The sequence below is a fragment of the Mustela putorius genome, unplaced genomic scaffold, assembly GCF_011764305.1.
Source record: "Mustela putorius furo isolate JIRA1106 unplaced genomic scaffold, ASM1176430v1.1 tig00000166_pilon_pilon_pilon, whole genome shotgun sequence".
NCBI lineage: Eukaryota > Metazoa > Chordata > Mammalia > Carnivora > Mustelidae > Mustela > Mustela putorius.
In genome coordinates this window covers 4,301,107-4,315,673 of record NW_025421301.1, presented here as the reverse complement: position 1 = coordinate 4,315,673, position 14,567 = coordinate 4,301,107, and the positions used below count along the sequence as shown (strand labels likewise).

Sequence of the window (14,567 nt, the reverse complement as noted above, 5' to 3'; positions counted from 1 at the left end):
TAAGAATTTTAAGTGAAGAAGTTGGTCTTCTTAACCATACACAACAAAGTTATTTTGAAAATAACTTTTTTGGGGGTAAATTCCATATGACTGCTAATAAGTAAAGGTCAGAGTAAGCATCTGTCAAAAACATTATTTCAAGAAGTTTTGATATGAAGCAGGAAAACTCTACATAATGTTTAAGCTCTTGGTTTCCAGGCTCATTTCATTATCACTATTTCCCATTTATTCACTAAACAGATTAATCAACTCTGTAAGGAGTTTTTTCATCTGTTTGTGAAGTTTTTCTTTTTTTAAGATTTTATTTGTTTATTTGGCAGACAGAGATCACAAGTAGGCAGAGAGGCAGGCAAAGAGAAAGAGAGATGGAAGCAGGCTCCCTGCTGAGCAGAGAGCCTGATGTGGGACTCGATCACAGGACCCTGTGATCATGACCTGAGCCAAAGGCAGAGGCTCTAACCCACTGAACCACCCAGACACCCCTGTTTGTCAAGTTTTTAAAATAGATTTTTCTTTTTTCTTTCTTTCTTTTCTTTTTTTTTTTTTTTTTAAAGATTGTATGTATTTATTTATCTGGGAGAGAATGAGAGAGAGAGAGCACGAGAGGGGGAAGGCCAGAAGGAGAAGCAGATTCCCTGCTAAGCAGGGAGCCTGATGTTGGTAGGACTCGATCCCTGGACTCCAGGATCATGACCTGAGGCAAAGTCAGTCACGTAACCAACTGCGCCACCCAGGCACCCCTCAAATAGATTTTTCAAACTAAAAGAGAGTTTCTTTAGAGACTTGAGAAACTCTTTTAAAACTGTTGATTCTAGGAACCCAAAACAAATAGACTTTTTTCTTTTAGTTACTTTTTTTTTTTTTTAAGATTATTTATTTATTTATTTGACAGAGAACACAAGTAGGCAGAGAGGCAGGCAGAGAGAGAGAGAGAGAGAAGCAGGCTCTGCACTGAGCAGAGAGCCTGATGCGGGGCTCGATCCCAGGACCCTGGGATCATGACCTGGGCCGAAGGCAGAGGCTTTAACCCGCTGAGCCACCCAGGCGCCCCTAGTTACTTTTTTTTCTTAAGGTAGAAAAAAGATAAAGATAGTCTCAAAAGCATGGTTTTATTTTCCATACCTTTGTGAATCAATTTTTTATATATCAATGTAATTCTGAAAAAATTAAAAATTGAATATCCTTCAAGATCTCTCTCTCTAATATTACAAAACTAGAATCTGCAATGGAAGATATGACTTCCATGGTATAATACATGGGTATAGATTTTGAATTCTGAGGACACCCTCAACTCCAAATGCAGAGAACATTTGGAGTAAGAAATGAGCCTTACCAAATCCAGTTTTTGGCCTGAGGAGGGGAAGGGTACTTCAGAAGGATAAAGGAGAGCAAGACTGCATACATTGAGTATCTGGTACCTTATGAAGTTTCCCATACTTTCCCTACTGCAATGTTCAAGTTCTTCATTAGCATAGGAATTTCAAACTAACAGATGATTTTTCCTTAAATGATCAAAATTTCCATTCGGAAAATACGTGCAATAACTAACCCTAATCTGGCCACGAAACAGAGTACCATAGAAGGCATAAAGGGCCAAGCTTTTAAGTGTGAGTTTTTTTTCCTTTCCTCCACAAAAGAAACATACATTTAGTATTTCTTTATTTAAAGACATGCCCGCCCACAAACATCTGAGAAACATCTGTAGACAGAATGCCAAAATGCATAGTCGAATTTTGACTCACACCTCACCACCCACCAAGACCCCTGTCAACTCACAATAAACACCTTTCTAGCATCTGCCCCAGAGAAAGAAACGCCACATTACCCAAAGGTCAGAGCAAACAGATGTCACTTATTGCAGACCCTAATCATATCCATATCCAACCTTAGGAGGTCTGTAGTGAAAGCCGACTTCAGGAGCAGAGGTTCCTTCAGCTCGAGGCACTCATCCCTCTGTCTTCCCTCCCTCCCTCTCTCTGGAGCAGGGGGGCCTTCGAAGCGATTGTCTCTGGGGCTGTCCCGCACCCTGATGATGCATCCCATGATTGAGCACAGAGGTAAGAGAAGCAGCAGGAAATTCTTCATGGTTGGCCAGCGCCTCAGCAGTCTTCCTGCTTCTCATTTGGACATCTCTGGAATACTCTTTCGGGGGAAGGTCCTGCATCAATCTCTTTGATTCCCTGTGGCAGACTTAGGACGGCTCTTCACTGTTCTCACAGCCTTTTGTATACATCTCTATACCTCCATTTAAAGACTTCATCTTATGAATAGCATCAGTTTACATCTCTGACCCCCCCCATGAGACTGAGTCTCAGTTGAAGGAAGAAAGAAGGGAAGGAAGGAAGCAAGCAAGCTAAGGGAGGATAAAGGACTTCTATGAAGAGGCTTAATGAAGAGACAATGTCGGCAGTACAGTTTAGCGGAGGTTTTTTGTTTTGTCTTTATAAACCAGTAAAGCATAAAGCTCAATTCAATAATGATACGTGTAGTATCTGTAAGAGACATTTATTTATCTATGTATTTATTTCAAGATTTTATTTTTTAAATTAAGCTCCACACCCATGATGGGACTTGAACTCACAACCCCAAGTTCCAGAGTCACATGCTCCACCCACTGAGCCAGGTGGATGTCCTCTGTAAGATATTTTTAAAAGAAGACAAATGTGGATATTTTTTTTTCTCCTTTGTCTTCTGGTTTCTGGTTGAATTTAGCCAATGAGAGACAATGGGAGGAAGTTAGAGGGTAGAAGGCATGGAGGAAATGAGATCAGGATATAGCTTCCGCTTTAGTTGCTTGCAAACCTCTACTGAAGGCCACAGTCTCTATCAGATGACCCCTACTCTCTCCTTCCCTTGTCTCTTTAGCCCTATGGGTGGAACCAGCTTCCCAACATTGCTAGTCCCCAAATACTGACACTGTCCCTTATTGGTTTTCCTCAACCTTGCTCATATCTTTGTAAATAGCCCTTTATTTCATTTGACTCCTATATTTGCTTGGGAGTGCCATTTGCTTTCTTATGGGACCCTGACTGAGATAGTAAGACACATTCTCTACCCTAAGAGTTATTTGAGTAGTCCAGTGAAGTTAAATGCACAAGTCAGGATCTTCAAGCAGAAATATAGTGAGGAATCATAAATAATTTAGAAATTAGAAGACATGGAAGTTCAGATCTCATTATATAAGCCTGTACTTGAAAGAACTGAAGAATTCCATCTCGTGACTGCAAGTAAGAATCTGGAAAAGGTTTATCGTTGAATGTGATACAAAGATAAAGCAAAAAAATTGAGAAACATAGCTCACTTTTCGCAACAACTTTCAGTCTGCCAGTCTCAAGCTCAAGTAGATGCAGAAACAATATGGCTATAGCCTGGAGAGTCAGCTCTTCCCAGTTTTTTATCTGTCCATACACCAGGGGCTCCATTCTAGTGACTAAGATCTGGAGGCAGTTATGCTGTCATAAACCTAGTACCTGGTGATCCTGGACTGGCTTCTGTGCTCCCGGAAATCTTCTCTCTATCCTTATGACTGAACATCTGTTTTCTGTGTTTTTGTACCAGCTTTTCCCTACTTGGACTAAAACCTGAGTCTGACCCTTAGACCAAAGATTGGGACCTTCCAACAAAGTCTTGTCGACTTCCCTCCCCGTGAGACAGAATAGTGCTCTAACAATGGGCTGTGCTCCCACAATGAGAGCAACCACTTCTACTTATTATCTATTTTTGCCAGGGGGTCCTTTTATATTATTGGTAAGTCTCACCAAAACCATCCAAGGTAGGTGGCATCTTTCTGTTTTGCAGATAAATCACAATTCAGAATTAGAGATATCTAATGACTTATGATATGACTAATGACTAATGATATGACTAATGATATGATATGACTAATGACTAATGACTTAACCAAAGCTAAATGGCTAACAAGTAGAAAAGGCAGGTGTCTCTTATTCTAGAATTTATGATATTCCCACTCTATTTCACTGCCTCCTGTCTGGAACTTTGACACTATTCACTCACCACCACATGGGATAGTCAGAGAGTCAGAGATCAATGCCAGAACAGACTGGACCTGGACTGGGACAACAGGGGAAGAAGCAGACTTTGCTCCATTGTCCCAACTCCAACTAGAGCAGCTTTATTCTCCTTGCAGACATTAAGATTTCACTTTAGATCATACAGTATTTTTATGACAATCCAATAAAGCTCCAGCATTATCCCAAGGGCTTCTTTAAATACATTTTAAAATAGATGCACAAAAATGTAGGTAATTAGGGATGTTTTTTCATACAAACATAAGTACTCTGAAAGTCATTAATGTTGATTTTTAGAGAAGTTTAATTTCATGCCTGATCACCAGAATTTATAAAAGTGAAGTATAATATCCCTAAGAGCTTGAAAATTTTATTTAATTGTAAGCAACTCTTGTTTGCTTGAATTAAATGATCCCATTGAGGGATCATGGGGCTCTTGCTTTCTTTCCCTTGCCTTCTGAGTTTTTCAGTAAAATCTATCAAATAAAAATAATTATCCAGGGGCACCTGGCTGGCACAGTCAGTTAAGCATCTGCCTTCAGCTCAGGTCATGTGGGATCAAGCCCCATGTCGGGCTTCCTATTCCCCCTCCCTGCTGGAGTTCCCTCCTTAGCTGTCTCTCCGTCAAATAAGTAAATAAAATCTTAAAAAAAATAATTATCCAAGGGGGGGGAGAGTTGGAAAAAAATCCCTGTGACATAGTGTTTCTATGTACATAGAAATATGTACATAGTATTGGTCTTCACACAGTATATCCAATTTTCCAAATATCCAATAGTTGTTTTTATGACTCTTGAGATATTTGTTGATTATTTGGAAAAATAAGAGATGTCTTTTCTGAATGCAAGTTTCTTTAAAAGAGTTGATGAAAAGTCTCCTTGTTCCTTCACATCTCTTTTCTTCAGGTTCCTATGTAAAAGTGATTTCCAGGTCTGCCCATTTGTAAGGACTTCTCTGAGTCCTTTCAGTATGAGGAAAGACCTATTACCACCATATATAGGCAATACTGTATACAGGCAAAGCAATGCTAGCGGCTATAACAAAGAGCCAACATGTATGAGGTTCAAATACAACAGAAGCTTATTTCTCACTGACATAAATTCCAAAATAGATGTGTCTGACTGGCAGATGCCTTTCTTTTTTTTTTTTCAAGGGGCAACATAGGGGCCCAGGACCATTTTTTTCTGGGCCTCCGTCATGTCATATTCAACATCAAAGGTGTCCACGCATATTTGCCTCAAAGCAATGGAAGGGGCATAGTGTAAAAGAGGGTACTGCAAGGAAATGGTAAAATCCTCTGTTTACATCCCAGTGCCTGGAACTTGGTCCTAAGGCCATATCTAAATACCAGGGAGGCTGGGAAATATAGTCTAGCTGTGGGTCCAGAAAGAAGGGGAAATGGGTTTATTGAGTCTATAATGTAGATTCAGAGTCAGACAGACCCGGATGAAAATTCTAGCTCTGCAAATACTTCTTAATGTAAGTCTTCATGCTTCAATTTCCTTACCTTTTAAGGGATAATAAAACCTATTTCAGCAATTGTTGCTAAGCTTAAATAAAATAATACATCTACAATGATTAGCACATAGTATTTTTAGTGGCATCTGAAAGGCCAAGACATGTTTTGTATTATGGTGATACAGATCTGTAAGTTTATGGACTTTTACCTGGTCCCCAACAAGCTTTGTGATATCAAAAGGCCCTCCTTAATATTTTGAAAATTCAGCAATATGTTACAAATGCATCCATGTTACCTAGTAACCTCTAATTAAGTACTAAAGAAATGCCATAAATTATTGGTAATGTATCTTGTATTGATTATCCATATTTCAAGTTACCCCTACAATATTTTATAAATTAAGCTAAGAAATTGACTTTTTTTCTATTTCACCATAGTTGTTTTGGTGAATGGATATAGTTTGGGGGAAATACAAATAATGGTCACAATTTAGTTCAATCATGATGATGGCTTTTAAACCCTGTGACCACAGTAAGGGGATAACCTTTTAAAATTCTCTTCAAAGGTGAAAAGTTTGCCAGTCTTACATGTTAAACTGTCACATATAATCCAGGTTCAGAAAAGCATTCTGCCATTTCAAAATCAGAAATCACCCAAAAACCAAAACTTTAGCATAAATGGAAAGAATTATCAGGATTACTTTTCGATAGGCTGCTCAAATCATATATATTCACCCCCCCTTTATTCCCTAGATAAATTTTATTTTTTGTGTTTCTTTATCTTATAATTTCTTTTCTTCTCCTCCTCCTTCTACTTTTTTTTTTTTTTTTTTTTTTTGGTACCAGCAGCAGTGGGATTTTTGCCAGAATTGAACTCAGCCGCTTCTCTGGGAATGTTGTCCAGTTGCTAATTTCACTACCGGAACTGTGTTCCTTTGCGTCCTGGCCTATTTCCATGCATGCCTCCACTGGAATAAAGGGTCTGACAGTTCTGTGGATAATGGTAAACATATGTAGCCAATGCTGTGCAGTTCTTTTAGAGCCAGAAAGCATTAGTAGGTATTTCAGTTGCTGGCAACAACAACAACAACAAAAAAACCAATGTAAAGCACTTCATCAAACACCAGAACCCAAAGAAAACTACACATCAATGATTTTAATACACAGCAAGTTTCTTCTTTCATTCTTTCTTTTCTAAATAACTAGTTAATTAAAAATGAAAGTCAGACTATTATGACAACCTAATTCCAAACTTTAAAACTATAGGGGGAAAGGCTGGTTTGAGGGGGAAAGAGAATATTACAACTTATTTATTTTGGATACTATTCCCATTTCAAGTTAGGCTTTTTGATTCTTTAAGTGTACAAGAGAACTTTGACTTTCCTGAATACACAAGGGAAAAATCACATATTGTGATGTCATTGCCTTGAGGATTTCCCATACCACTGAGTACATTAGTCACACTGTCAATGTCAAAGAGATATAAAAGCAAAAGGGAAAAAAATATCTTCCTATGAGAATCAGTAATATTTTTTCTTTGGATACATTTATTCCAAATTGTTTCCTAAATTCCAGTGGAATTTAAGAGAGCTATCTTAAAATACATTATGACATCTGTAGTAGGTCATCTCGTGGTGTTATTTTACCAGCTTGATAAAAACATTACTATGTGATGGTAAATAAGAATTAAAGGAAGAATGGGGCGCCTGGGTGGCTCAGTGGGTTAAGCCGCTGCCTTCGGCTCAGGTCATGATCTCAGAGTCCTGGGATCGAGCCCCGCATCGGGCTCTCTGCTGAGCAGGGAGCCTGCTTCCTCCTCTCTCTCTGCCTGCCTCTCTGCCTACTTGTGATCTCTGTCTGTCAAATAAATAAATAAAATCTTAAAAAAAAAAAAAAAAAAAAGAATTAAAGGAAGACTGCTTCTTATTTGCTATATAGCTCTGACCCTTTGAGTTGTTTTATTATTCTATATTGTATATTGGTGATTGGAGGAAGACATATTCTTCTAATTATACTAAAAAATGGTAATCCTCCAGGGTGCCTGGGTGGCTCAGTGGGTTAAAGCCTCTGCCTTCAGCTCAGGTCATGATCCCAGGGTCCTGGGATGGAGCCCCGCATCGGGCTCTCTGCTCAGCAGGGAGCCTGCTTCCCTTTCTCTCTCTCTGCCTGCCTCTCTGACTGCTTGTGATCTCTGTCTGTCCAATAAATAGATAAAATCTTAAAAAAAAAAAAAAAGGTAATCCTTCAAGGTTCTTATCTATGGTATTAAATGGATATGTGTGTCCCTGGCCCCTTGATTATTTGCTCTTGTCAATCCAGCTTAGCAGCTGCCTCCTCATTTGCCTAGAAAACCATCTGAGCCCCTCACTGTCTGCTTTGTTTCCTGACTCCCGGCTGATTAGAGTCCCTTCCAATATAATGGAGGACCTGTCTGCCCAAATGGTTTTAAGAGATGGGGTTTTAAGAGATGGGGTATGGTGATTCAACCTTAAGCATGAGCTTTTCTAAACTTAGAACAAATCACCCGAATCAGAACAAGAGGTGAAGAACCAGTTGTAGAGACCCAATGAAAAGAAAAGAGGTATTTATTTGACCAAGAAGAATTCCACTTGGCTGCAGTTGAATCTAACATTAAAATGTTCAGTTGGCTCAATTCCCTGGAGACCGACAGAGTGTAAATAGAGAGACTTACATATACCTATTCAAACTTTTTGATACAATGGTGTAAAGCAAGTCAGAAACTTGAATTTCATTCTAATCACCAGTTAACCCTAGATACATGAGTAGGATAGAGAATAAGCTTCAAAAGAGTTGAGCCATTTCACAGTTGCCCAATATTGAGTTAGATGGGGGTTTCTCAATCTTGGCACTATTGATATCGAGGCCAGATAATTCTTTGTTGTTGGGGATGAAGAGCTGCCCTGCGCATTGTAGGGTGTTGAGCAGCAACCCTGGCCTTGTCCCACAAGCTGACGGTAGGACCTCCGCCCTCATTGTGACAATCAAAAATATCTCCAGATAATGCCACGTGTCGCCTGGAGAAGGAGAACAAAATGGGCCGTGGTTGAGAAACACTGGATTGGACATGTCTGTGTCTGGAGTCTTTGAACGGAGTGGCCAGGAACTGGCCTTTCGCTTAAGCCATAGTTTCAGACTGTAGGAGTACTGACCAGAATGCTTGACCATTGGGAAAAGAGAGAGAGGCTGTGAACTCCTTAGAATGGGCCCACTCACAAAATAAACAAGCAAACCAACTGTTTCCCTGACTCCTTTCGACCTCCCTCTTCCCCAAAATAAAATGACTGGTTTTCCCTGGAGTAGAAATATTCTGGCGATAATAAGCGCATCTATTTAATTCTTACACATTCCATCTCTCTAGAGCCGCAGTCACAGAGATACAGGTATAGGTCAGCAGACACAAACAGTTCCTGAAGCACTTTCCTCCACAACCTTAAGCGATTCTCTCAACTACCTATAAAGTCAGACTGGCTGGTGTTCTGGTGACTCTCATTTCTCCTCCAAGGAAACCAAGTGTTAGAGAGTTTAGGTAAGTTCTTCTAGATTGTAGAGAAGAGTTTGTTTCAAATCCCTGATTTCTACTGTTCCTCCTTCTTTAAAAAATGAAGGTTAAATAGAAACAGGGGGCATATATTTACGGGCATAAATATATCTAGTTATGTATCCCACGACCAGAGGAAGAAAAGCATCTCTTAACCTGTGAGGGAGGAAGAAGTTTCAGTGTGTATTGCCTAAGGTGACCCTTGGATTATGTACTTGGTGGAATTCACATCAACTATTTATCCATGGGGCTCTGGGAGAATGTTCTACCAGAAATAAATAAGATAATACCTAATTCTCTCTCCCTCAGCATCCAGATTTTGGATCGAATTTGAAGAAAAGGAATCATTTTCTCAACTGTGACAATGCTTGAAACAACTTCTTGAACTCATTTAGCTGCCGCTGCCACTGATCCTATTGTTTTGTTTTTTACATCATCAGAATTTGATCAAAGGGTTCACAAAAATTAGAAATACAGAGAGCAGAACACGCTGTGCGTCAGCTGCTGTAGAGAACAGATGAAACAAACCCCGGGGTTTATCGGGGGCCTGGGACTAACCCAGCCAGCAGCTTCCAATAGAGCAGAGTTGCAAATAATTTCAAATCCTTTTTTATGAGCTTTTGTGAAAATAAATCTGGGTGCACACTAGATCAACAAGCACTCTCCAAGATGCAGGACAACCCAAAGAAGATCCTGTGATCTGGCTACATCAAATGCTGCTGCTTCAACATTAGATTGTATAATAAATGTAAGTGACAAAATAAGGAATGAACTTTTTCATGAGTTCTGAAATGATTCTACTTGTGTCATTTTCTACCATGATTATCAAGGAGTGTTGTCATCTCATTTGTGGAGGCTTTACAAGTGTTTTTTGTACAACTAATGCTTGTTCTTTTTTTTTTCTTTTGAAAACGGACAGTACAGAGAAGCAATTAGAAACCGTCAATGACCTTTGTCTCTAAGAATGTATATTGCTAATTTTGAGATATTTTATTCTGGTATTTTCACTATAGATTGTCATATACAGTTAATGTTAAATGTAAGTGTGTACTATCTGATATATAAAAAGCATGTAAGCCATGAGGTGTAATAATAAAGTGCATCCCTGAAAATAAACCAGGGACCAAAGAGTCATTGCTAACTTGGCACTTTCCCCTGGATTCCTCCCCTACTATTTGCCTGCTTTGCTCCCTAGTCCCAAACCTAAGGGTAACCTTTATCCAGAGGTTCCCATTTGGTGACAATTTTCTCTCTCAAGAGACTTTCTGCAATTTTGGACACATTTTTGGTTTTCGAAAGAGGGGTGGGGTTTACAACCTGTGTCTAATGAGTAGAGACCTGGGCTATCGCTGAACATCCAACAAGGCGTAGGTCAATCACTGACAGCTAGGTGTTACCACTTCCAATGTCAATGGGACTAACGTGGAGAAACCCTGTCTCTTCCTGTGTGTTGGATTTATCACGACCCTGCTTAAAATGATCTAAGTAATTTGTCATTTAATTTTGCTGGTTTGGGGGGCACCTGGGTGGCTCAGTCAGTTAAGTGTCTGCCTTTGGCTCAGGTCATGATCCCAGGGTCCTGGGATCAAGCCCCACATCAGCTTCCCTGCTCAATGGGAAGCCTGCTTCTCCCTCTGCCCCTCCCGCTCCTTGGGCGCTCTCACGCATGTGCTCTCTCTCTCTCTCTCTGTCAAATAAATAAAAAAATCTTAAAAAAATTTTTTTTTTGCTGGTTTGGGATTTTATAAAAATAGTATCATACTGTATGTAGTATTCTGTGACTTGCTTTTTTTCTCCTTAACACTTTTCTTTTAGTTTTCATTTATAATTTTACCCATTTATTTTCACTGGTGTATACTACTTCATTGTGTGAAGATGTCATAATGTATTTTTTATTCTGTCATCAATGAGTATGTTGTTTTGTTTGTTCATTGCATATATGAGCAATGCTTCTAAAACATTTTTACGCAAATCTCCTTAAGCATATATGGAACAATTTCAGTGAAGTATGTATCTAGGATTCAAAACTCTAGGTTGTAGGGGATGTAACCATTAAATGTAAAGGATAATGCAAATTTCGATGGACTATTCTGATTTATATTCTCAGCGGCAAGGTTCATGATTTTGCCTTGCTCTACATTTCTCCAATATTTGTTATGTTTTGCTAGTTTTTGCCAATCTAAGGAGTATTGAAAGGTAAATCAATGTGGCCTCAATTTACATCTCCTGAATTACTGGCAAGATTGAACATCTCTTTATATGTGTATTCACCATGTCTGTTTCTTCTCTGAGGATCTTGCTTTTCTCTGAAGTTTATTAGTGTTTTCCATCTTATTTGTCAGATGAAAAAGCCTTCCCCATTGGTTTGTGACATTTCCTTTATTGTGGAATATGTTCTTCTATAAACTAGTCTGTTTTAAAGTTATCCATTTTGTTTCATTTATCTGTCACTTCTTTGCCAATATCATATGGTTTTAATCACCAGAATTCTATATTACATTTTATTATATGGTAGTGTGAGTGTGACTTCAATATTTCCTTTTTCAGGATTTTATAACCCATTGTTATATCTCTACTTTTATGGCCTAGTTTAATATTAAAATCATTTTTGATAAGCTAAAAATATTTATACATTTTTATTGGTAAGTAATTTATCTTGAATATTTAGTCTCATTCAGAAACATGGCATATCTTTCTCTTCTTTCATATCTTTTGAATTACTTCTGTGGTTTACTTCATAAAAGTCACACTTTTTGCTAGTTTTTTTCCCTAGCTATTTAATGTTGTAGGTTACTATCATGAATGGAATTTTCTAACTGGTTATTACTCATAAAGAAAATGTATTTTGGATATTTATCTCATACTTCACCACTATGCTGAATTGTCTTCCTTATTTTAAGAATTTTAGGTGTGCCTGGATGACTCAGTCAGTTAAGATTCCTACTATTGATTTCTGCTCAGGTCATGATCTCCTGAGATCGAGCCCCGCATCTGCGTGGGATTCCCTTCCTCTCCCTCTGACCCTCTGCCCCTCATGTGTGTTCTCTTGCTCTCTCTCTCTCTTTCGCTCTCTCAAAATAAATCAACAGCATCTTTTTTAAAAAAAGAGTTTTTAGCTAAGTCCCTTTAGTTCTAAGCCTAAAACAATCGACACGCATATGATAATTTTTCTCTTCTCTTTAGGCATGCCTTCTATTTCTCAGAATTGTCTTACTGCATCAGCCAGAAACTTAAACCCAAGTTTACCAGTAGTAACAGGGAGCAGGGTCTGGTTTGTTCTGGTGATTCTTGGGCCCCTGCCATTGTTTCACCATTAAGTATGGTATTAGCTATAGAACTAATGTAGATATTTTTTTATCTTGTTGATATTTCTATCCCATTTGTAGTTCTCTAATTAGGAACGAGTGAAGAACGTGATTGGTTACTTTCTTTATGTCAATGGTTCTGGTATAATTTAACAGAAATGACTCAACAACTCTACAGCGGGTCAAGTAAGAGAGAATATTTAAGTTACGGTATAGCAAAAGCAGATATGTGTATTTCCAATCTGCTAAAAGACATTTCCGTTTCTCTGGAAACTACCTGCAACGCCTGCATGCTCCACTTTTCTAGCTTAGCACTCGGGATGTCCTCGGGACTTTCTGATATTGACCTTGGCTAGCCAACAGCCACTCCCTCTTCTTCCAGTCCTACCTCATGGTTACTTGATTGTACTTGGTGTTATCCAGGACTAATCCTGCATATTCATAGTCTCAAAAAAATCTCAGCCAGAAATAACATGATACAATAGTCCAAAACAATTCAAACAGAGATAAAAAGCTGAGGTTTAAAAAATTATTTCTATAACACCATTTCAGTTTGAAGTGCTGAATCTATCTGGTTCATGTAATTCACCATTTACTTCCCTTAAAAATATATATATATATAAAGGCAGGTTTTTCCTTATGCCCTATAACGCAGCCTTTTATATTATTATTTAATAAAAGAAATAAAGAATAATGCTTGTTGTATATCATACTGTTTCTACTTCTTATTTAAGTCTCATTCCATGCAACAATCTTATTAAATCTATCATAAATTGAATTATAGGGAAAAGATGCCCATATTATGTTAGATACATTAGTAGGATATTAATATGTATCTCATAATAATTGCTCTTCATCGAAAGATACATTATTTGGGGGGCACCTGGGTTGCCCAGTAAGTTAAGCATCTATATTCGGCTCAAGTTATGGTTCCCGGATCCTGGGATTGAGCCCATGTCGGGCTCCCTGCTCAGCTGGAAGCCTGCTTCTCCCTCTCCCTCTGCCACTCTCCCTGCTTGTTCTCTCTCTCTCTCTCTCTCTGTCAAATAAATAAATAAATAAATAAATAAATAAAATCTTAAAAGCAAACAGAAAGATTCATTATTTTTAGACAAGAAGTACATTTTTTGCATCATTCTTTTTGCACAAGGTCTCATCTTCTGTGTCGCGTGGGTATCTAATTTTCTCCCTTAAATGAGAGAAGAGATGTCCAGCCTAGGAATTTACTGTATCCAATTATAACTTTATTCAACCTTCTTTTTAGTTTTGAAAATTCAACCTGTGTTTGACCACCAATTTTCAATTTCTAAATCCTGAGACTATGCACAAGGGGCTCAAACATGATATTTTCATTTTGCATTTAATAAGTGACATTTAAAAGAAAATTTCCCCTTTTTTATGATTTCCTCCCTCCGCCCTCCAAACAAAACTTCTTACCATCCATTCTCATTTCTTGTTCTCTCTCCCTCGCTTCCTCTCTCTCTCTCTGTCTCGCGCACCGCCCCCATGCACACACTTGCATGCGTACTTACTGAATAGTTCCAAACCCTGTTGACCAGTTTTGACTTTAGACAGCAGTTAAGAATACAGCATATGAGGGACATGGGGGGGTGGTGTCTGGAAAGAGGCGCAACTGTGTGTTCAAGCCCGAAAGACTATAGTAGAATTTACGTGAAAGTAGGCAGGTTTTCGGGGCGCCTGGGTGGCTCAGTGGGTTAATGCCTCTCCCTTCGGCTCAGGTCATGATCTCGAGGTCCTGGGATCGAGCCCCGCATCGGGCTCTCTGCTCCGCAGGGAGCCTACTTACTCCTCTCTCTCTACCTGCCCCTCTGCCTGCTGGTGATCTGTCTGTCAAATAAATAAATAAAATCTTAAAAAAAAAAAAAAAAAGAATACAGCGCATGAGTCATGTTCAGAAGGCACTGGGTCAGAGCACCAGATGGCAAATCCTAGCTCCTCCCCCTACAATGCTTCCTAACCCCTCTGTGCTTTATTTCCATAAAATACTTAAAATGGAGCCTCGATTTTGTTAAATATTTGTAAGAGGAATCACTCTGAATAATTTTTCTGATGATCAGGTAAATTGACTTGCTAAATATTCAAAACATTGATCAGTATGGCAAATGCCTAATGAGTGTGGTTCATTTGCATGCTAACGTCATACTAAAGAAATGCCTTTGAAGGAAAGAAGGACAGGGATAGTTTCGTCTTTCGAAT

General features: G+C 38.8%; 1 long non-coding RNA gene across 4 annotated transcripts in view; it reads left to right on the top strand.

Moving 5' to 3' along the window:
- The window catches only part of LOC106003837, an 86,487-nt gene extending 75,885 nt beyond the window's left edge, over positions 1-10,602 (top strand). For 3 of the 4 annotated variants that reach the window (XR_006605531.1, XR_006605529.1, XR_006605528.1), the window contains exons 5-6: positions 8,866-9,033; positions 9,355-10,602. This is a non-coding gene — a long non-coding RNA (uncharacterized LOC106003837). The remainder of the gene's footprint in view (positions 1-8,865; positions 9,034-9,354) is intronic. The other variant, XR_006605530.1, reaches the window with a different exon arrangement.
- The last annotated feature ends 3,965 nt before the right edge of the window (positions 10,603-14,567 follow it).